The sequence below is a fragment of the Rhipicephalus sanguineus genome, chromosome 8 (genome assembly GCF_013339695.2).
Source record: "Rhipicephalus sanguineus isolate Rsan-2018 chromosome 8, BIME_Rsan_1.4, whole genome shotgun sequence".
Taxonomy (NCBI): Eukaryota; Metazoa; Arthropoda; class Arachnida; order Ixodida; family Ixodidae; genus Rhipicephalus; species Rhipicephalus sanguineus.
In genome coordinates this window covers 64,695,052-64,718,455 of record NC_051183.1, presented here as the reverse complement: position 1 = coordinate 64,718,455, position 23,404 = coordinate 64,695,052, and the positions used below count along the sequence as shown (strand labels likewise).

General features: G+C 44.7%; 1 protein-coding gene across 1 annotated transcript in view; it reads left to right on the top strand.

Annotated features, from left to right (window-relative positions):
* Positions 1-324: 324 nt before the first annotated feature.
* The window catches only part of LOC119402028 (synaptotagmin-10), a 134,089-nt gene continuing 111,009 nt past the window's right edge, over positions 325-23,404 (top strand). Inside the window, exon 1 of the mRNA XM_037669093.2 lies at positions 325-1,420. The gene's annotated coding sequence lies outside the window, so the exon portion shown is untranslated. The remainder of the gene's footprint in view (positions 1,421-23,404) is intronic.

The window sequence follows — 23,404 nt, the reverse complement described above, 5'->3', positions numbered from 1 at the left end:
GCGTTGACAGGACGCGCTTTGAATTATCGCTAACGCCCCGCGCCAACGCTCGCACAGGCGGCGCTGCATTCCCGGCATAGTGCTGGGATCGAAACCGCCATCTGTTGCGCTCTCGGCGGGAATCCGCGCCAGACGACGGTTCCGCACCAGTAGCAAGGAGAAAGGAAAGCTTACTGTCGGCTTGGCGGGGGAAAAAAAGCGCGCGAAAGCACGAAGGAAAGGAGAGTGGATCCAGTGGTGCGCATGCGCGTTAGGGTTCGTCCGCGGGCCCGGCGGCGCTTTATGACAAGGTCGGCGCGCACGGCGCAAGTATCTCTCAGTATCGCGCGCCGCTGGCCCGAGCCAGCGCTTAGCCGGGAGCCGGAGCTCTCAGTCGTTCGGAGCTCGTTGCGCCGTTCGAACGTGTTGTTTTGGCGTAGTTCATCGACCCACCACCGGCGCGCTCTCCCGCTTGCTTCCGGTTTCGTGACATTGAAAGTTGGCGCTCCACTGACTCGGCCGCATTGTGCGTCTCTTTCTTTCGGACTTCTTGAAAGTGGTGCTGTGCACGTGCGTAACGTTTTTCGGCTGTGTGTCAAGGAAGTCATCATCGGCTGTCCCGAGCTTTCGGTTCTGTCTTTCTGCACTTTTTTGTTTCCCGTGGCTGCAACGTGAGTTTTATCTTCTACGGACTGCATACTGCCGGCTGGTCTGCAATTGTGTTCAACGGTTGGCGTCGCAGAGAACTTCCGCCACTTGACACTCAAGAAAGATTGTTTCGAGGACGGGAGAAAAAGACATGCGTATGAACAATCCCTGACATTCTTTTTTTTTCTCTCTCTCTTTCAACATTCCGTGAGAGCCTACGCTGCGCCATTCTCCCGAACTCTGTCCTCCCAAAGCACCGTTCACTGTGACAATCGTTCAACAGGTTGCCACTGAGTCAAACCTGTTAGCAAGACGGATCATTGGTGGTTTGCTGTGTGAACAAGAGGAACACATTTTTCAGCCTTGTTAAAAAAAATATTTGACAAATTATCCCCTACGGCCCATCGGAAATGTTCTTGGCTGAAAACAGAAAACTCGTGGATCGTCAACGCTGTCAGTCACCTGTTTATTTAACTGCTTTCGTGCGTGATAATCTAGACATTTAAGTCGTCCGTGAACGTGGAACTTCATCTTGAACAACCTTACTTGATTCTCGCTTCATCAGGTGGCAGTGTTCTTCTTCGGAGAGCCTCACTGAAATCATCGCACGGTCACGTCAATCGTTGGATCGCTGGACTGAGACCTTCGTGTAGTATTACGTTGTGCCAGGAGTTGACGTGCTGCTTTCTTGGTTGAACAGTCCCCGGTGCAACCCAAATGCTGTGACTCTTGCTAAAAAACCGGTGCGCAAACCCGAGAGAAGGAAATTGCTTCTTGGGGCCCTGTTACACTGGTAAGTGAGGGTCCTATCACTATTCGCTTGGCAGCCCATTGTTGCGCGGTCAACACGGCAGGGGCCAGCTTTTGATCTTCTATTCCGCTAACAAAAAAAAATATAGTCTTGCCTCAAGGGCTTAGTTTGTGTGATTTTAACCCACATATGCCCGAACTCAGAAAAAATGACAAAACAAATATTGTTTTTTCACAAAAAGTGTACTTCTACCCTCGAAAGAAAGCACAAGTTCTTTATTTACTGCCAGGTAAACGCAACACTTGTTTTTCAAGCTGTCCTATACATATAGGACACTTGGCATTAGGGGTGCTATGTGCGGGTGTGGTAATCCTTGAAACATTTCACGTACACACCGACATCGCACTTCGTCCTCTCCATGACGTCTTTCATACAAAGCACGCGTTTGCTCGGAGAAAGCGGTCGGCATTTCACGGGCACTTCTTCCTCTCCATGACGTCTTTCGCACAAAGCACGCGTTTACCCGGAGAACGTGGTCGGCACGTGGCAGCATGAAAAGCAAGCAATGTCTAGGCTTGCACACGTTGAGAATGAGGCCTGCTTGATGTGCTGCAGGTGGCGCTAGTCGTCAGCTGAAGAAATAGCGATGCTAGAGTGCATCAAAGAAGCGTCCTATATGTAGGACACTGGGTATATATGGGTTAACTGTGCCCCTGAGACGAGTCGCTGTTCAAGTAAATATACACTTTTAGAATGGCGTACGCAAAGTTTTGCGTTAGCGCTTGTCACAACTGCGCATGCGTCGTACGCTATCCTCTTGCGGGCCGGCCTCAAGTGATGGAAATAGCGGGCTACTGCATCGAAAGCTATCTTTGCGTACGCTATTCTAAAACTTTAAACGTTGCGCCTCAAGAGCATATCGGCATCACAATGAAAAAAAAAAAAAAACGTTCATTTCACTTATTGCGTGACCATTTATTCTGGGCTGATAATCATGCGCGTTAATGTCGCCGGGAGTGTTTCATGAATACCGGCAAAGCGAAATTCCTATTACCCGTGTCCCGTGTATGGTAACTGTAACACGTCCTACAAAAAATCACTGCGGTCGACTTTTCGATAACTTTATTGATGCCTATCTAAAGCAGTGCCTCTCATGCTGATAAAAAAAAAAAAAAAACTCACTAGCATTGGTGTAATTTTAAAGTTTCGCTGCGAAACAAGCTTTTTCTTTTCCTTTTTGGTAAGCGAGGTGGCTCGCTCTTGTGAGAAAAAAAAATGATGACTACTGCTTTGGGACTTGACACTGTCTGCATGTCAAATGCAGGACTTTTTCTTGCCGTTCATGCGACCTTGTTTCTCGTCTTCACGAATGAATGTTTCGATGGACAAGAAAACCAGTTTTGGTAAACGAAAAGGCGGCAAAGTTAGATATGCCACTTTAAAATAAACAATAAGGGGTAAGAACCCGTTACACAGAAAAATAGGCCGGAATCCTTGATGTCCTTGTTCTATTCAGTTTTATCATGTCCTGGAACTCGAGCTGTTCTACTGGTTTGATGGCAGCTGTCTCTCTTTTTTACTTTTCCTTGTACAACTTTCGTGAGCGGCGGTAGGTGGTACTAGCAGTACAAGCCGGTGTTCTGGCGGACAGGAAAACAGCCGCTGCATATTCGTCTTTATTAAACAAAGGCCCCGTGGTTTAAAGAGAACGTCGCCGGCGTAATGCCGAATACCTCGGCTGGGCTCCACACAGGAGAAAAGTCGTACTTGTGCCCACTTTCATTTATCTCTGAAGTAAAATATGTACCGTAATAATGAAACCCTAATCATTTGCAGCATGTTTTTTTCCGAAATAATTACCTCCTAGCTCTATGGGGTTAGAACTAAAGAAATCAGACCTTGCTCTGTTTTCGTGCGTGTGGATATAATTTACTCCGTAGCCCTTACAAGAAATCACACAAATTTTATTTCTTCACAATCTTGTTTTGGGTGCGGAGGAGTGATGAAGAGTTATGCATGGGCTTCTTTTTTTGTATTTGCGACATGGACTTGCTCTTAACGCATAATATTTGTTGTGTATATTTGTAATAAATGTATTAAATACAAATATACATTTGGTGTTCTATTGTTTGGTAAAGCGATTCGCAATATGTTGGACGAAAGAAGAAGCGAGACGGGCGGCATCAGCGCTCACTAGCCACTCTGAACGTTTATTGGAAAACATCGACGCAGCTGGACAATGTGCGCACGCGCACAAGACCCTCGAAAAACAGCAGCAAATGTAGCAGGCTTGGTATTGTCGTACGCTTTTCAGCTGGCATCGCGACGGAAACAAGCTCATTCTAGCTCTGCTAATTTCAACGCGATCGTCTTATTTAAAGAAAAGATGCAAGACTGCAATGCCAAGGTCAAGTATTTCGAAGTGGTCAGCAGCAATGAGGTTTTTCTCTCTGTTTTCTCATGTCAACCAATTGTTTGCTGCCCACAAATTCCAGCGCGTCTCTGACGCTACATATGACATTTACAGCAGCGAATGCATCGGGGCTTCTCGTAGGCATTTCGGGGCTTCTCGCAGGCAACATACACCGGCATTCCTCTGCCCTGGTCAAGCTCCCGGCAATGTAAGGGACATCGCAAGGGGGAATGCAAATGTATAGAAGACAGATGCTAGCTCGTGCTTAGACCATCTGGCTTCACTTAACTGGGAAAAAGGGCTTAGGTTAATAAAGAATGATATTAGATACTACAGTAGCTAGCTGTGCGAGTCGGTACGTCTGCATGTTCGCGCACAGCGCGAAGGAAATAACAAGACACTAGAAGAAGAAACAACGAAAGACAAGCGCTGACTCTTAACAAAAGCCTTATTCACGCAAATCTCACATATATATGGGAAAAAAAATGCGCGTGCGTAGTCCAGCGCACATAGTCCTCCGTTCACCATGGCGTAAAAACAAGAAACGCGACAAAAGGTGCAGGTGATATGCGATTACACACGTCAAGAAATAATTTTTTTTCCTGCTGTGCAAAGCAAGCAACGGCATGCCGATGCACCCATCGCCACATTTAGAGATCTGATAGGCTTCAGAAATCAGGCGGGATTTTTCATGTTTACTTCTCCAGAGAATTATCGTGCTAACAAAACTAGGCGTGCAAACGTAAGTAGCACAAGGGGTTGACAAACGTGATGTACGGGTGATCTGCGCGTACGTTCAACAGCACCGCCAGTGCTGATACAGCTGACGGTCTCAGTGCTCCGGCAATATTTGAAAGTGAAGGAGGAAAATACTACTGGATATGGCATTACCCGATTTAGTGCACGGCACTTCTTAAGGAGGTCTGTCTCTAAGTATTATAACAATTTCTCGGATACTACGTGCCAAAACCACGCTACTATTATGAGCCACGTTGTAGTGGAGGGTTCCGGAAATTTTGACCACCTGGGCTTCTCTGACGTGACCTAAACCTAAATACATGGGCCTGTAGCACTTTCCCACTTTAGAAAAAGCGACTGCCACGGCCGGGATCGAACCCGCGACCTTCGGGTGAGCAGCCGAGTCTGCCTCTAAAAACACTTCGAGTTAAGGTTTCGAAGTAACGCCTTCAAAGCTTTCTGCGTTGAATGCGGTCTCACCCAGTGTTCCATAATTTTTTTTGTGACAAGCAGCTACTGCCTTGTCTGTCTAAAACAGTTAAAAGTAAAATTTGCACATATATTATACTGCATACATTATCCGCATGAAAGTGCGAAGTTGGAGGGATAAAAAAGTCGAGAAGATAGATGTTTTCTCGCATATTGGTTTATTATACTGCATAGATTATCCACATGAAAGTAAGAAGTTGGAGGGATAAAAAAGTCGAGAAGATAGATGTTTTCTCGTATATTGGCTGCAGGGTCTCATTTTACTAGGTTTTGCAATAATATCTTCTCGTGTCGAAGTTCGGCGCCGTGTGGATTGCGACAAGGTTCAGTGAAAGCTGCTCGCATACGCAAGACGGGAACGGCTGCGAATGCCCAGTGCTGCTAGGCGTTTTAGGTGACGCAAAGCTAAGGATGTCACGCGTACGGCGAGGACAGCTTTTCGAAATTTGTGCGCAGTTGGTGACATTTCCACGTAAGCGTGAAACTGTCAAGCTTGAATCCTGTAATTTCAATCTTTGTGTAACTTCCAACACTGAGCTAAGTTGATACGTCAAAATGTTTCTTTCAAGCATGAAAAACTTTTCTAATAGCGTATAGCAGCATTTCACACAGGAGAGCGACTTCACAGTTGTGAATACTTAAAAAATGTGGATAATAAATTAAAAAACAAAACAGTTAAATCTTGAGAAATTACGTTCTACCGCAAGAACATCTGGATTCACAATGGCTACGAAGTTTTAGTTTCCCGTGATCCAGGCGCGCAACCTTGTCTTCTTTATTACCTCATTTTAGGGGCGAAGCTCCTTAAGGCGGCACCCGTTCGTCCCTCGTCGTGCTCGTAGTAGTGAGTAACAAGTCTTACCCTTTGACCTCCAAGGTGGTGCCGGTGGGAGATTTCTCCTGTGCGTTGTTGAACAATAAAAAATTCGCAGCGTGCGCGTTAACTAAAAGCCGAATTCTTCTGTCTCTGTACAAGTGTAAGTGTTAGCTAAAAGCCGACTTCTTCTGTCTCTCATTCCCATTAGCAGCCATTGTTTACCTCCAAGGCAGTGCCTGGTGAGATTTCTCCTGTGCGTGATTAAACAATAAAAATTTTGTTCAAAACGCCGTTGATTGATGAAATAAACCAACGAAAGACGCCAGATGTTTTGTAAAAACAAAACGAAAGAACGCCAGATGTTTCTAAAGCAAAACGAAAAAGACGCCAGCTGCTTAACGAAAGACGCAAGGTGTTTTCTAAAGCAATGGTTTTCTAAACAATGAAAATTCACAGCGTACATGTAAAATTAAAGTGAGCTGCAAGTCGTCATAACTCATCGAACCTTTAGTATAAACGCGCCCGATCTCACGTCGGTGATGATGTACTGGGCAGAATTCACGGAAGATTCACGGTTTACCGATGAACCTCCGCAGCTTCGCCCACTCATCATCATTCACTCCGTGGATATGCTGTTTTTGAGCATGCTCCCTAAATCGGTCATTAGCACGTCTCCTGGTTTGACCAATGCACACCTTGCCGCAGGACATACGCATTGAGTAAAAAACCCCAGTGGAACATTTCATAAACGGCTTCTAGTGCTTCTTGTAGTCGCACATTTAGCCATTGAAAATGCGTGGGCACATCATCTCGATTTGTGTGTGCCTGTGTAAATGTAGCGTATTAGCGCACGAATAATTTTAGGCCGTTAGATTTATTGCACGTTCTCAAATCGGAGATCTGTATAGCTGCCATTGCATGCCACTAAATCAGGAACTGGTTGTAACATACGCTTGCACATTTGCGTTTGTCATTCGCTCGTTTTTCGAATAAACATTAAAAAAGCCCTTTTAAGCTGAACAATATCTGCGCAAACAATTCGAACTCGGAAGTCATCATTCATCCACATCCACTTTCATGCACTTCAGTCTCAGTGACGTCAAACAGAGCTCTACAAAAATATGAGCGTTGTCCACGAGCAGCCAAAACAACATCCTTCAACGCACTTTCATTCTTTTAACGATGTTTTTAAAAGACTAAGCCGTGCAATGGATTGAGGAAACGGCCCTAAGAAGCAGTTTTTTATTGTTTATGCTGACAATGGAAGGGCCTGCCGAGCTGCACTTTTGTTATACTCAATTCGGGCCACATGTTTTAACAGTTCTCTCTTTTTTATTTTTTAATACGAATATATTTTTGTAGTCAGCACGACGCCTGCTGTGGTGGTCGAGTTGTTGCGCTGCTCGACTGCTGGTTCGAAAGTCGTGGTTCCGATCCCGGCCACTGCTGTCGCATATCGATGGAGTCGGAATGCTAGGGGCTCGTGTACTGTGCAATCCCAGTGCACATACGAGCACCAGATGGTAGAAACTTCCGGAGCCCTCCACTACGGCTTCCCTCATAATCATATTGTGGTTTTGGCACGAGAAGCCCCGCAAGTTAATATTATTAGTTAGGACGAAGGGTTCCCGATGAGTGTGACGTCACCTCCCCCCTATACCCACGCACTCGAGCGCAAAAGACGTCAGCAAAGCGCATATGTGCACAGGCTAGAAATGAATAAAATTTTATCACCATCCTGACAGTGATGACCGACAAGTACCGCTGTAACTTTTTAGGTTTACGTTTTTGTTGCGATATCAATACTACGGAAACTCCAGCCAAATTTTTGACGTCGCGGTCATGTTCCGTATAAACTCCAAGTCAATAACATTAAGCCTTTCAGACGCTACCTATGAAGAACTGCCTGTTAATGTGTCAGATCGATGCAACGTTATTTACTCAATATTCTATGGCAACAAAAGTAATATCATAATGCAGTAATTTATATGTGTCATAGTAATTCTAATTTAATTGCAATTAAATATATACTTATTGTGAAGTCATTCATGCTCCGTTTTTGCATTAATAGGATGAACTCTTACGCCAGAAATATAGTGCAAATTTGTTTTCGGGTATGTCCATTTGAAGCAAAGAAAAATTATACTTTTGACATGGCTCACGGGAAGTGGCAGTTCGAATGAGTCGTCGAACAGTGTAGCGCCTTCAGAAAACTGGTCATATACAACAGTACACTGCAAAATGAAGTTCAACGAAGGCAAATTTATTATGCAGGAGGTTCATTTAATCCAAAGTTTAATGTATCTTGCTCTCTCTGAGCCCCTAGTCGTTACAAATGGCAAAAACAAGTCGTGTACACAGTTGTGCATATAGCGTGTCAAAGTGTTAACGTGTACCTAGATCTCAGTACTTGGATCTGTAGCACTTCGCCTTCGTCGAATTGTGGTCGACTCGGTCGGGATTCGATCCCGCGACCATCGGGTAACCAGTGGAGCATTATATCTACTAGTACACCAAGGCGGGTGCGGTGTGAAGAAAATTAAATGAGAATAGGATAGCTTAAACATTATAAAAATATATGTAGGCTCCAGCTCCAAACGCATGTAATGAGCAACGCACCGGTAAAATCAGTCTGTGTCAAAATAATTTCATAAAGCAGAAACACACAAACGAGAATTATGCACTAGTGGTAATCGTACCCAGGGCACATATTTCTTCAAGGTCATTTGCACGGTTTTCGACTCGCCTGAAAAGGCTGCGTTTTGTCTGTGAATAAAAAAAATTACTCTAGAAACGAAAGGTACCTTATATAGCTGTTATGAAGAAACAAATGTGAAGCGATTGTGTATTAAATAAAATTTAATCAACGTTTCACCTTGCGTTCTTCAGCATTTCGGCTCGTGTAACAAATAGTTGAACACAAATGCACGTCTACTCATGGCGTTTAATTAATGTCTAAGGTATTATTCGGTTACTCTTAGTGAGAATCACTTATATCTTTAGTTTGACAAATTTAGTTACAATGCTTCGCACCTCCGTCATTCCTTCGTCCGTTGTGATGTTTCGCCTCCTCATACGTCTCTTCGCTATATACGTCATACAAGCGGTACCGGTGAAAAAATACGCAACAGATTTCTATCATTCACGTAAACGGCTGTATCACAAAAGTGGTCATTACTACATTTGGTTTAGTACGCAAAATATCAACTCTGGTAATACTTATTATCTGCTGTTAGTGATAATTAATTCATTAATGACTGATTTGGGTTTCTTTATTTTCTTTATAAAGACTTACTGGCGGGATGCTTGGTTCAAAATGCGACATTAAACAGTGTCCTGAGCGTACTTCAAGCACCATATTAGCATTCGCTGGGCAAAAAAAATCCTATAGAAACGCTGAAATTTATATACAGTGTTTTTATGCGTGCTAAATTTCACAGCAGCGCCACAGAAACACTGTTTAACAGAATCGGCTTTTGTAAAACGGCAGAACACACTACGACAAAACAATAAGGAAAACAAGAGGAATTATCACAAGCATTTGTAATGAGCTGTTGATATACATTTTTTTATTGCCACATATAGTCGCGCACAGTAAACAAATTTAACAGCAATTGATGCCTCTGAACGTTCGAGTGTAGAGAGAGTAACTCTTGCTGATGAACTGTTCATGGACATGTCTTCTTTCTTTCTTTCAATTTGTTATTTCACGTTCTTACTTTTTCTTTTATTGGGGATCCATTATTTATCGTTTTGTTTTGTTTTACCGCAGAGAATAGAGAAATGTAGTAGCCGAAGTTCTATCTACCTGAATCTGTCCGCAGTGACAAAATTACAATAGGACAGATATCGGATCGCCTCCTAGGAAAACAACAAAGACTGGTACTTTCTAACTCGTTAGTGCATTTAGCATGAGTCCAGGGTGGCCCTTGCACCAGCTGTCATCTCAACGTGGAACTTGTCGCATTTACTACTAGGTGCTACGTGTCCGTACTGCTCTATTCCAGTGATGGCAGCAGATGCATACCATATCATATGTGCAAGTGAAGGGTTACAATCAGGTCGCTCCCGTCACCTCCTGCAAGCCGGTCTTCGCGCAAGCGTCACGACCAGCTGTGACCGCTGCATACATTATAATAGATACCACAAGACGCTGCTTTAATTCATAACCAGCACAGGCCTTTAGGCACACATCTAATACACATATGCGCACAAGGTAATATGGCTTAAGGGCAAGCCGTATCGCAATAAAAAAGAAGAAATAAAAGCTGAACTATCTGCTATTGATTCAATCGACCCATCATTCTAGCGAACACACACTACGGACTAAAGGGAACCGCACAGGACAAACGCTACACTTCGAGCTTCGCTAGACTTCAAACAACAATATTTTTTTTAAATTCTTAGCCATCCTCTAACGAAAGAAGTACTCGCGTCCAATTCACCCGCGAAATGCGCAGTCTTTCTTGGAGAAACATGGCGGCAGATTGAGAGAGAGAGAGAGAGCGAATACAGGAAATGCAGGGAGCTTGACTAGACTGTGTTCGGTTTCCTACCCTGCGCGAGGGAAAGGGAATGAGGGGGTAAATGAGAGCGAGAGAGGAAACGTGAATGTTCACAGTTCACAGCAAACATTCACATTGCAGCGTACATACCAGACGATCACTCTACTCTGTTGTCCTCAAGAACTGCAGAAGGGTTCGTATGGTTTTCTGGGCTGGTGAACGAAACGGGAATTTGAAGGCGATGGGTTCGAATCCCACTGACGGAAAGAGTGCTCTTTCGTCCACTTTAATGCGTTTCAATTTTCGCCATGGTTACTACACTAGAAATAAAAAAACAAGAATGAAGGTCCCTTATGCTTTTCTTGGCCTAATTGTCTCGTGGATTCATAGGGTTGTTTCTGGGCTTGAGATGCGAGGTCAGGCTCCGATGATCTTTCCCCGAGTAAATGGCCGTAGCAGAAAGATACACCATTTAAGTGCCGGGAACGCAATATAAACAGTTGTCCCCCGCTTCTTGCATACTGAAACTGTCGCGAACGGGAGACATTACCGAGCCAACTCTAGCCTTGATGTCTCCGGCCATTTCCTCGTCCGGCAAGAGCGATCGATTGCGGCGACCATCCTTTAGCGACCGGATCACGGCCACGTGCGGGTGGGGTTCTGTATTGGCACCGAGGAGTCGCGACGCCAATTAGAACTCGGGCCACACGTACTGGGCGCGGGCCGCCGCGGGGGAGCCGTTCGCCCCGTGGTTTATTTATTTGACCTGAAACATAAAACAGTCAGGCGCGGAAACTAGCTTCGCCCCAGTAATACGTGGTATAGCTCAGTTGACCAGGCCGACACTAACATCCAAGGCCGGGCACCCGGTCGGAGCATTGGGGAGCGCCCGAAGAACTCGGTGATTTGACGCTTGTTTCTGTTTTTATCGAGTGTATAACGTTCAATGCGACGCAATCCCGCTTCCTTGTTAGGCGAGGAATTATCATGATGGCGCTGTTTGCGGAAGCGAATTGCTTCGTGCGCCTCGCACTTATGGGAGACATCGGATGATCTCAAAATGGGACACGACCAGGATTGCTAACATCCGAGGCAAAGCAGTCGTGCGCTGCCACGCTCGAGGACGCCTATTTGGTTGCCGACCATGGTGGCCGCATTTAGACGGGGGCGAATTCCAAAGAACACCTGCGCGCTTACATTTAGGTGCACGTTAAAGAGCCCCAAGCAGTAATAATTCCCAGAGTCATACAATGCGGCTTGCCTACTAATCATATCTTGGTTTTGTTGCGCAAAACAGTAGACTTTGTTCTGTACGGTTGGCTGTACGTATTACGTTTTCGCTGTCACCGTTTACGTCGCAAGAACGTGAAGGTATAAACATAATACCCCTGTGACGCGGGCGCCCGCGAACTCCTTTTAACTCCGTCTTTGCGTCGAAGGAGATGCGCTCTGGGTCACACGGTATCCTTGACGCCAAGGAGGTTAAATAGAAGTTTTCTCTAAGGTAGTTCACTTGCTCCATTAAAGAATAATGGAGCACGCCTAACAATACTTCTTTGCAGACTAGTTGGCTCATACTGAGATCTAGACTTGCTGCGCAAGCAGAAAGAAAGAAAAACGCCAGGCCTGCGCTGAAACCGCAGCACAGTCACAGCGAAAGCTGGAAGAGCGTCGTTTCTAGAGCCCGTTGTAAGCTCTCTTGGGGCTACAATACAAGTACACTAGAAAGGTACCCACTACGCCATAAATCACACTTTTTGTGAAGTTGGGAAGCACCTACTAAGCCATTATTCGTCATTCTGCGGAGAAGCGAGGTACCAGCTACACGTCTGTAAGGCATTATGTGCACTTTGTTGACACGACGACTGATGACGATGAAGAATTAAGGCTCAGCCTTTGTAATGGGTTGGAATCTTTAAACGGCCCACTAGTTATGTAATTTGCATTGGGTGACGCCCGGTCGCTATTTCCCTCTCCCGTCTTGCTGTATACGTTGACGTGGAAGAGAGACGGGGGGGGGGGGGCGAAGAACTTTATTGAGATCCCGAGGTAATGGATCATGCGCTTATGGGCTTCCTTGGCAACCAATACAAGTGCACTTGCGAGGAACCCACTACGCTTTAAATCATTGTAATCTTACTGAGACCCCGAGGAAGTGGATCATGCGCTTATGGGCTTCCTTGGCAACCAATACAAGAGCACTTGCGAGGAACCCGCTACGCTATAAATAATTGTAATTTTTTAGAAGTAGGGCAGCAGGCACTGTGCCATTTTTCGTCATTCTACAGAGTGCGTTGGTACCTGCTAAACGCATGTAAGGGATTATGCGCACTTTGTTGATTCTGCGCCTGATGACGATGAAGAATTATGGCAGAGCCCTTTTGTAATGGGTTGGAAGCATTCAACAACCTATTCGTTGCGCAATTCGCAATTGTTTGACGCCTGGTTACAGAATTCGCGTTGTGCGACGCGTGGTGCTTATTTTAATCTTCTACCACGCTATATTGCATATGCTAATGTGGTTCCTTCCCGACATGAAGCCTGTATAGGACCTTTTTGCAAAGCAGTTTCAAGCACCGGCATGGCTCAGAGGTTGAATACCGGGCACCCACGCAGAGGGCCCAGGTTCGAACCTCGTTCCATCCTGGAATTTTTTTCTTATTTCGTTTTTTTTTCTTATTTCGAGCAATACTGGTTACGGACACCGGCGGCGGCGGCGGCGGCGGACAACTACGGCACCAAAAACGGCCGGCGAAATGATCTCATAACAGCTTTCGCTGTAAAACTAAATAAGAAAAAAATTCCAGGATGGAACGAGGTTCGAACCTGGGCCCTCTGCGTGAGAGCCCAGTATTCAACCTCTGAGCCATGTCGGTGCGTGAAACTGCTTTGCAAAAAGGTCCTATACTGGCTTCATGTCGGGAAGGAAGCACATTAGCATATGCAATATAGCGTAAGAGTAAAATGAGCACCAAGCGTCGCACAGCGCGAATTCTGTAAACAGGCGTCAGTCAATGCGAATTGCGCAACGAGTAGGTTGTTGAATGCTTCCAACCCATTACAAAGGGCTCTGCTATAATTCTTCATCGTCATCAGGCAGAGCATCAACAAAGTGCGCATAATGCCTTACATGCATTTAGCAGGTACCAACGCCCGCCGTAGAATTACGAAAAATGGCACAGTGCCTGCTGCCCTACTTCGCAAAAATTACGATTTATAGCGTAGTGGGTTCCTCGCAAGTGCACTTGTATTGGTTGCCAAGGAATCCCATAAGCGCATGATCCATTTCCTCGGGGTCTCAGTAAAGTACTTCGCCCCCCCCCCCCCCCCCACCCCGTCTCTCTCCCACGTTAACGTATGTTATACGTCATGACGGGAGAATGAAATAGCGACCGGGCGTCACCCAATGCAAATTACATAACTGGTGGGCCGTTTAAAGCTTCCAACCCATTACAAAGGGCTGAGCCATAATTCTTCATCGTCATCAGTCGTCGCGTCAACAAAGTACACATAATGCCTTACAGACGTGTAGCTGGTGCCTCGCTTCTCCGGGGAATGACGAATAATGGATTAGTAGGTGCTTCCCAACTTCAAAATAATTGTGATTTATGGCGTAGTGGGTACCTTTCTGGTGTACTTGTATTGTAGCCCCAAGGGAGCTTACAATGAGCTCTAGAAACGCCGCTCTTCCAGCTTTCGCTGTGACTGTGCTGCGGTTTCAGCGCATGCCTGGCGTTTTTTTTTTTCTTATTTCGAGCGATACTGGTTACGGACACCGGCGGCGGCGGCGGCGGCGGCGGCGGACAACTACGGCGCCAAAAACGGCCGGAGAAATGATCTCATAACAGCTTTCGCTGTAAAAGAGGCAGGACAAGGCGCAGCAAGTCTAGGTGGCAGTACTCTCGCGCCCAGTAATCTGTAGTTACAGCAAAAAAAAAAAAGACTGGATTTAGGCTCCTGGTCTAGTCGTGGGCGGAGCCACCAATTTGACCTTGGGGGGCCTTCGGCTCTCTAGATCTGAGATCCTCAGGACTGAAATAAAGTTCTTGTCATGCTATGTCATGTGAGCGATAAATTTCCGCAGTCCAAAGAATAATAACTTGTTTCAACACAAAATGTGTTTTCGTTGCATGATACATTGCATAACGTGCGTTTCTTTAAAACCATTCATGATAGCCAGAGCGCACCTACACGCCGCACCACGCATCCATGCCTCGCGAATAACTGTCGTGCCGCCATTTTGAATAAGTGCTTTCGTGCGCGCGCTGTGTTTGCGTGTGTAGATGTTGTTCCGTTCTTATTGCGGTGCTCTTTGTTCTATGTCAACGCTATCGTAGAACTCATAGCAGTGAGTGTATAGGCGTGCGCGGGTTCTCCACTAGGCTCGAGGACCAAGTATTACCGCACCCCCCCCCCCCAAGACCATATAGGTTCAAGGAGTTCCGTAATGAACAAGGTTCCCAGTACATGCAAGAATGAAAATGCAGCTATGACGTGCGCTTCTCACAACGTCCTGTCATTAGTTCCCAGCTTTTCGGGGGTAAATGTGAGCAGTAAACAGTTCTTAGAATGGAACATCAGGGATCCTCTTCCGCCATCATCGTCAAAAACCTGCATGCCCATTACCCGGCAACTTAATCCACCAGGAGACCTGTCCGACTAAGTAAATGTATGGGGCAGACATTGCACTCCCCTTGGATGATTAGGGGGTACAGCCGTCCCCTCCTCCCCCCCTCTCTGTGCACGCCTATGAGAGAGTGATGGGGGTGTTTCACTCACCCCCGGAACAACATGCCAACAATTGTCAACACTTGTGAGACCCATCCGCAGCAATGGCTCCATTTAATGACCGTGAGGCCCGTTCATCCGACACTGGAAGGACAATGCAATTAAGTTGGTAGCGCAATTCTAAAGAAATCGACGATACCTTGCAGTGTGTTTGACAACCAGTGCTGGTACTTCAGACAACGCGTACCGAAAACAAAAGTGCAGTGTTGTCAGCAACCCTGTCAACACTGCTGCCGACATTCCTGCAGGCACAAGCTTCTGTGATGAGAACCAAACATTTCTTATGTGAATAAATTATAGTTTTTATAAAAATACGTAATATTTAGAATGTGTTTAGCTTGATTAGGCACAGCAGCGGCTCGTGAGCCTCTTGCGTGAAAGTGCCGTGAAGGCATGTTTCAACTCTGTTGCCGTCGAGCTCTTTTATAGAGTTTTAGATGTTTAGATTATAAAAAGGAGTTCGATTGTGTACGTGTGTCAGTGGGATAAGATATCCTAGTGCAACTGCCACAGCGCCGACAGAAACAATAAAAAAACCAACACACTAGCACTGACTACGCAAACGAATGCTCAACAACGTCCATTTCTAGGGAATGCGTCAGTATAAAAGTGTTGTAGAAAAGCAAGAGAGAATGAACCAAGAACATTACTATGCGCCGTAAAACGCAAGAGTATATATATATATATATATATATATATATATATATATATATATATATATATATACATATATATTATATATATATATATATATATATATATATATATATATATATATATAGTTGACGGAGTGGTTGCCTTTGGTTGCCATATAAGTATGAGAGGTGGCACTTTAAGAAAACTACATTTATTACGTCGACGTTTCGTCGAATATATATATATATATATATATATATATATATATATATATATATATATATATATATATATATATATATATATATAGGCAGGTACAGGTGTGTGCGTATGTATATATCGCATAGTCCAAGACGCGTTAGTTTGAGCTTTATATAGATTTTCCAACAATAGCACGCACATAGACGAAAAATTTCAGCTCCGCCTTGAGCGTTGAGCCGGTGTTGTATCATCATGAGATCGCCTGGGTATCTTGTCGGCAGGATGTGTCTTGGTAATGGTCGTAGTTGCGCAAATTATGTTTTCTTAAAACTAATTTTTTGCAAACAGCAATATATTTCATCTTGAGAACAAAGTACGAAAATGATCGTCTGTGAGGCTCACATTATCAGATTGAAAACATGATATTGAAGACATGAGAGTGGGGACATGACAGTAAAGGCGTGAGAGTGAGGACGTAACATTGAGAACACGAGACACATTAGCTGTGGTGGAGACCGACGCACAGCAGGGAACGGACTTGTTTTTCTGGCAGCATTAACTATACTGTTCATTTTGTTCTATACATAGAGTCTGATAACTGTTCATAACATCAATCCATATCGCCCTGTCGTTGGAAAAAAAGGTATCCTAGCGTCCACAACAAGCACTGCTGTCCTTATTAGCCAGGATTTCTATTTTCAGTTTTTCATGAAAATTCAAAAGAAATGACGTTTGGCGCCTAACGCGGCAAGAGGTGAACCGTTATGATACCTTCACACGCAGTCTTCAATCATTAAACTGGGCTTGTGATATTTATATAAATTGCGATATATTTGTTTCTATTATCAGTTTTTTTACAGAAGAGCTGTTATGATCGAGGCTCGCTGTGTGTCGTAGATAGAATACTGCCATTATCATCATGAATCGACATGAGCTCAATAACCGCCTGAACGTTCCGTACAGATGATTAACAAGAGAATCTGAAGCGTGCCCACCAGCTCTGTAGTGACCCAGCTTTGCGCGACTTACTGCAGGCTGCGCCAATTTCTTCTTTGAATATAATTTACAACGCGATGCAATTTATTCGCTTGTTTTCAGTGTAAAGGTGCTGCTGCCTTCACGTGACGTCGCAAAAGAACCGCGACGTGTACAGTACAATTGTGCGGTCCTTAACATGAAGATTCACTCGTGAGATCGGTTCTGGCAGATCTTGATTTTTTTTTCATTATTTAACGATATCCTCTCCTGTCACCTGAAGTTAAAATAACGCAAAAACCAGAAGACCTGTAAAAGAAGGACCACACAACAGCGCTGATTTACAACCAGGTTTATTCGTAACAACCGCACAATATATGCCTGCGCAGCTTATAAAAAAGAAACGAGGAACGATAAACAAATAACAAAAAAAGTAGCCTGCCATCAACATCGTCACTGTGAGCCATGAACATTAAGCGTGCAATTTGCTGAAGGAAATCAATTTCTCATGGCGCCTGGAATTTTAGTTTGTCCGTGTGCTTTTCAATATCTTCAGATACCGGGCTAGCAGGACTATTGACGTCAGTAGTAGAGCTGTTAGCGACGTCTTGTGGAGTTTTGTCTAATTACAGTACATTTCAAATATATTTGTTCCTGCAGTGTCCTTGCCGAAAGAATATTATGAAAGTGGTGCGAATTACTGATTCTCACTCAATTATTGACCGCAGTAGTTCAGTAAAACGTGTCAGTCGTTGCAATGTTAGCTTTCTGTGTCTTCGGTTAGGCTCCTCATAATCAAAAGTCACTATCAGCATTGCCGTTACGCATACATTTAAGGTAACACTTAAACCGCCAACGATGAGGAGTCTACGGGGAAACTGAAATTCTCCATCATTGAGTTGCGTCATCTCTGTTTAAAGGGCCCATAACCAACCTCTGAAAATACAAACAAGCGTGCCATGCCCTTGTCGCGTTTCTCATCTTCACGGCTCAATTCGTGACGCCAGCAGTTTGTTCAGGTGACGTCGTGAGGAAATCAGCCCTCGATTGGTCCATACACGATCGATATCAGCTGTGAATTGCATCCTACCCCGCTTTTCCACGCAGTCGCACGCCCGTTCTGCCTTATCTCGCATGAATATCGTACGCGATCAACTGATTTCACTTTGTTTTGCGCGTTTTCGACTGCACGAGTGGAGATAACAGTGTGCAGCTGAAAAGCGCGAAATCCTGATAGGCTCAAAGCTTAGTGCAGGTGTTGTCCGCGTGTTTCGTGAAGAAATAAGTGGCGAGGAGATGATAGCGCCTTTAGGAAGGGTAGTGAAGGCGAGAAAGAAACCACTCTCTCGTTTTTGAACTCTGAGTTGTTTAGTTCCCCTTTAATCTGCAAAAGCTGTATGCCTCTGCGTAAGATGGAAGTTTTCTCGCTACAGTGTCTAATAAACCTCACCCCTCGTGGGCGGATATTTGTTTTCACGTCCAGTGAATCATAAACTCGGCCATTGCGTAATTTAATCAGGCCTGAATCAAGAGACACACGAGAGCTTCATGTTTTCGTTCTTCATGTAAAGCCCACTCGGTGCTCCGCGCATTAATTCCCTCAGATGTTTGGGCACGCGTTCGCCTACACACCGTCCACGTTTTATTCAGTGGGCAGCCCGAGTGAGATCACGTGGGTTGGGCTTGGTAAATGCGCACGAATGCGTGGGGAGATTATAGGTAATGAATACCGGCATGCCCTAACAGTGGCATCGCAACTTTCAACGCCTCAGCATGGTCGGAACTAACAGCATTAGCGCATAAATACAGAGCATGAGTGATATTAGACGTATGTTTTTTTTTCCATAAACGTGTGTGCACGTATATAAACATATAAGACAAACAGTTGTGCCACTGAGTGGTTATATATATATATATATATATATATATATATATATATATATATATATATATATATATATATATATATATATATATAATATGAATACAAAATCAGAGTGAAAACATAACATTTATTGTTACGTTGCGACCGGCCTTTATCGGCCAGAGTCTGGCCTTCACCAGGAAGGCCAGACACTGGCCGAAACTGTCGAAATAAACACTTCCGTTGTTACTGTTACTCACGGAGGATCCACTTCACTATATATATATATATATATATATATATATATATATATATATATATATATATATATATATATATATATATATATATATATATATATATATAGAAATGCATGCACATACATACATAACGACACACTTCGTACCATGGTCATTTCACCACTAAAGCAGGTTTTGAATGATTGTATATTGGGACATCTCTGCTACTCTGTATATCATTCACGAAGGGGCTCAGGATTCCTCCAGATCAGATTACAGCCCTTGGCTTACATGTTTTTAGGATAATACAATACAAAACAAACAAACAAACAAACCCCCGCCTTCTTATACCACGTCCCCGCACTTGAGTTCGTTGACCAGAGATACGAGGCCGTCGGTGATTCATCACCCGCACGGCACCACAACCGAATTGAATCAAGCCTAGCTCCACGGATTCCAATATGCCTTCTACGCCACTACGATGCTCGCAATGATGGCCCAACTCCACCCCACAGACACATCTGGTACGGGCTCGGCTAGCGAATTGATGCGAATTTCGTTGGGCACCTATTGCGCAAGAAACCTTCGGAGTGCCAGGGTTCCCATGAAAAAGAAAAAGAAAAGACACTCCGAATTATGCCGTCGCCCGCGCATGCCATTGCAATAAATTTTTGTACGGGCTCCCGTAATATAACGATAGTCATACCACGGGTGTACATAAAGAATAATGTAGCGGCTGTGCTCATACATTAACCAGACTAACAAAACGCATGCGCACCTACACGTTCGCAGCTTGCACCACTACCTGACGAAGCTCGATCGGTCGTAAAAATTATGGCGCGTACATTGATGCGATCGTGGCGGCGAAAGATGGAGACGTGCAGTAGGCGCTTGTGACTATATAGATTTTTTTTATTTTCTAATTTTTGTATTCTCTCTGGTTTACTTGTCTTTGTGTGCGTTTTCGATATTAATATCTTCATGATGGGATGGCCGGCTCTAACGGAGCTGACCTTCATGTGTTTTTTTTATGTAAATAAAAAATAAGCTTTGTCTGCTGTTTTTGCTTCAATTATATATGATTTCAAATTGTATTGCGCCATGCTTCGACAGGACCGACTTTTTGTAACGCGAACTTACGGCGAAATCATGCAGAAATTAGGGTAGACTACTCATAAACTGGAATCTACGCTGCACATATCGTAGTTGGGCAACGCCGCGAAGCAACCATACTTTAACCGTCGGAAAGGGGTTTGCCTAATTGAGTAACAAAGTACACAGTAAACCACTTTACACCCTTAAGGGCGTTTTGCCGTGTCTATAACTATACCTAGCGACATATTTCTGTGGCAGCACAGCCAAAGCTACGTGGGCGGAGCTTCTGCACATGTGTTACTACGCCACGTAGTCCGTTCGCGGGGGATTTCGGTTTTGGTTTCGCGAGCGGATACAACATGTGCGTTTCCATACGAGTATTCATGGCTCATGATGTTATTTGGGAATTTATGCAGATAGTTTATTCACAGATGTAAATGAAATCTACCACATGACTTGATATACTTAAGGATGCAGCACAAATACCTGGAATCATTTCTGAGCTCTTCTGCAAATAAAATGAAATAAAACGCTAATGTGCTAGCGGTTCAAGTCCACGTGCAAGACGAGCACCATTTAGTATTGTTTACATATCTTTTTTTTGGGAAAGCGACAGAATATTTTCTGTTGCGAAGGAACGCAGGAATCAGCTTAATAATGCGGTCGCTATTACTTTTAAAGAAAAAAAAAACGGCACGGCCCAGCAGTAACTGCGCATTTGGAAATCTTACGCAAAGGTAACAAGCCATTTTCTGAATTTCGGTGCATACAGGGTCGACATCGTCATTTTCCTACACATTTGGAGACATTTGGAGAGATTTTGTCAGGGGACGCGAAGGCATCGTGAGGCAGCCGATATCTTGGCCACGACCGGTCAGGAACGGGCGTCTCACGTTTGCAATTACAAGCGGCTGAAACGCCCTCCTTACTCCCGTGGTCAAGAATGCTTTTTTTTTTTGCACATTGAAAATCACGCTCTCATTAGACATGAACGCGTCTGTTGCCGAGGCAAAGCTGTGCACGGGTGATTGTCACCCTACATCGCTCTTATTGCATAGCGCCAAAACACCTCCCGCCGTAGACGCCGATGGGCACAGTGTTAGACGCAATCTTCGGCGCAATTGTATCAGTAATAGTAGGCAACCGAAATACCAACCATGTATGCAACGCAGTTTATGAAATGGGCCACTTATTTTACGTACTGTTTCCGATCGCAGTTTTGTTTTCAAGTGGCTCTTCTTGCTGAAGACTTGCAGGTCGCCTGTGTCATCGTCAAGGTAGCTATTGCAATGAGAGACACACTTGCGATGGTGGTGTCACTTGCACACTTCCTTCTCGGTGATAGTATGGGTTAATCAACGAAATAGTTCACAACGCAACGCTGTCTTTGTTTCTTTCTGGTCGATGAACACAGATCACCTAACGAACACGTGCTTACGCTCACATGCAAGCTTCGATGTGCACCTGTTGCAGCCGAGCGACGCCATCGTTGTTTAGTGGGGACGGAAAACGTGAAATGGACACCAGAAAACCTGAAAACTCGAAAGAGCAAAAATCGCACATTCTTTACGGGGTAATCATTCTTACTTTCAATTCAAGCAGTTTTGAATGTAATACCTATTTCTTTTCTTTTTTAAGTTTTCTTTTATGCTACGTATTCTACAAAAGCTAGCGTTCGCGGACTACATACAGAAGCGTAGTAAAAAAGTGCGTGGTTCGGTTGCGTAGCCTTGGCTGTGCTGCCACAGAAAGTTGTCGCCAGGTATAATGCCCTTACACCCTAGGAAAAAGGTGTTTTCACGTATCAAAACACCCATAATTTAGGGTGCTGCCACGGGCCTAACACCCTCATCATGGGGTGTTTCCAAAGGCCTAAACACGCTTATCACTGAAAAATATGAAAAATAAAATCTACCAGTCAGGGAACACGCAATTATAGATGACATCAGCATAGAAGGTGCACGTGCGCGCCCCGCCACACACACAACAGAGCGTATTGTAAAATACCACATTGACGGAGCGCTAGTGCTACATAGCCTTACATTGACCATCTGGTATATATAGCCATAGTATCTTAAGCCGCCGTTCAGTGCCGGTGAAGATATTCCTGTTTCGTATAAATGAACATTAAACATTAAGAAAATACGCGTAAATTTATGGTACGCTTGTAGATAGCCCTAAAAGAGACATATCTTTTAATCTAAACTCGCCTAAGATGCAACGACGTTTTAATCAGCGAGTCCCAGTTATCAATCTGGCACACTGTGGTATGGGCCATGGGTGGTTCGATAACCCATAACACCCTTAACTCCTAAAGGGTGTTTAGTTAGAGCATTACCCCTTAAAGGCTATTTTGGGGAAGGAAAACACCCTTTGTCACTTGTCCCGTTAATCGGGGTGGCAATCGCCGGGCGGATTTCAAGGGCGGATGTATCGACCCCCCGAAACGCATCCCGAAAGTGCGGACAATTTAGAGTTGGTCCTTTTAGTGCGCCAGCGAACGCCGGTTGTGGTCCAAAGACCGAGGCAGAGCCGTGAGTCGATAACACAAACAAAAACGAAATATATTCTCAGTTAAGGCAATACAAATATCACAAGCACATGCACACTCGGCTGGTGCCAGTTACAACTTCACAATATAACTCACATGGTGTTTACACAACGGAAACTAAACAAACGATTACACGCCAGAAATGCAATCTCATGCATTACAACTATTCAAGGACAGCTAAAGTCCTGAATGTACCATGGCGTATCCAGTCCACAATTCTTGGACGGTACTTGAATGCTTCTCTTCTAGGAAACACTCACGCCAGCTCCAGCGTTGATCGTCGTAGTTCAACCGTCGTCGTAACTTGTCACGGCTCTCACGGCGTCGTCAACTGCTTCTTCCAGATCGACAATCGACTGGCCGCACACCATCATAAACACGTCTTCTTTGGCTGACGGAGCCACACTCAGCTTAACTTCACCATATCCAGGCCGACTAACTCACTCACTCCTCCACTGACTGACTGGTTGCCTCGCCACGGTGGTCTAGTGGTTATGGCACTCGACTGCTGACCCGAAGGTCGCGGGATCGAATCCCGGCCGCGGCGGCTGCATTTTCGATGGAGGCGAAAATGTTCGAGGCCCGTGTACTTAGATTTAGGTGCACGTGAAGAACCCCAGGTGGTCGAAATTTCCGGAGCCCTCCACTACGGCGTCTCTCATAATCATATGGTGGTTTTGGGACGTTAAACCCCAGATATTATTATTATTATATT